Genomic DNA, 725 nt, shown 5'->3' on the forward strand with positions numbered 1-725 from the left:
CTTAACCTAATTTTGATAAAGATACTAAAATAAATAATAGAAATCCACATTTTGATTTTACAAGAAAATTTAACAATTATAAAACTTTGTAACTATATAATTTAGACTTAAAATTTCAATTAAAATATGAAATAAATGACAATATCTATTATTTTCAACTAATTGTGTATAGAATAAATTTTCTTCTTAAACTATTTAATTCTTGCAGAAGAAATATCTTTTTTTGAAAGGTAAGAAATGTATATTTGTAAGCCAAAATATTCACGCATGCTCCAAAAAGTCTTTATGTTATATAAAAATACTTTTACATTTTCAAAAATTTATTTTAAATAGATAAAAAATAAAGTTAATTTTTTCTATTTTGAGTAAAGAAATTCATGATTAGTAAAAAATTATTTATTAAATACCTTTTATGGTAATTTTAACCTAAATTAGAGTTTATATAAATTATTTTGTCAAACAGCTTATCTATGAAAAAGAGCTTATAAAAAATAACTTTACCAAACATCTTTAACTTAATTTTAAAAGCTATTATTTTTTATAAGAGCTTTATAATAGCTTTTAAGCTAAAAAAAAAGTCAGGCCAAACATGCTCTTAATCTAAATTAAAATTTTTAATTTGACAAGTAAAGATTAAAGATATTGAAATATATAAAATAAGTAATACCATTGGTAACTAAATTATTAATTTTACATAGTTAAATATATAAAATTATTAAATTAAT

This window comes from Theobroma umbraticum, unplaced genomic scaffold (genome assembly GCF_002168275.2).
Source record: "Theobroma umbraticum cultivar Fairchild unplaced genomic scaffold, ASM216827v3 scaffold_55.0, whole genome shotgun sequence".
Taxonomy (NCBI): domain Eukaryota; kingdom Viridiplantae; phylum Streptophyta; class Magnoliopsida; order Malvales; family Malvaceae; genus Theobroma; species Theobroma umbraticum.